Genomic DNA, 298 nt, shown 5'->3' on the forward strand with positions numbered 1-298 from the left:
CTGCCCACACTCCTCCCTTACGAAGGGTGAGTTAAAGGCAAACCAGCACAGTTGGAGCGTGGGGCAGGTCCAAGTCAGCCAGGTAAGATGGCTCAAGCATTTTGCCTTCATCCATACCTGTCGCTGTGTGAGGGTATGGGTCGCCTGACCCTACCTGGGGTGGTGATGCTTACTCCAGATGGGGGGTGGCCGCAGGGTAGCCAAAACATCCTTGGGACCCCTCCCTTCCCCTAGATGCGTGATGCTGCTCCCAGCTCTGGCTGGTGGAAACTTACTGCAGCCCTTATCTTTTTATTCC

Source organism: Gallinula chloropus (genome assembly GCF_964237585.1).
Source record: "Gallinula chloropus genome assembly, chromosome: 5".
NCBI lineage: Eukaryota > Metazoa > Chordata > Aves > Gruiformes > Rallidae > Gallinula > Gallinula chloropus.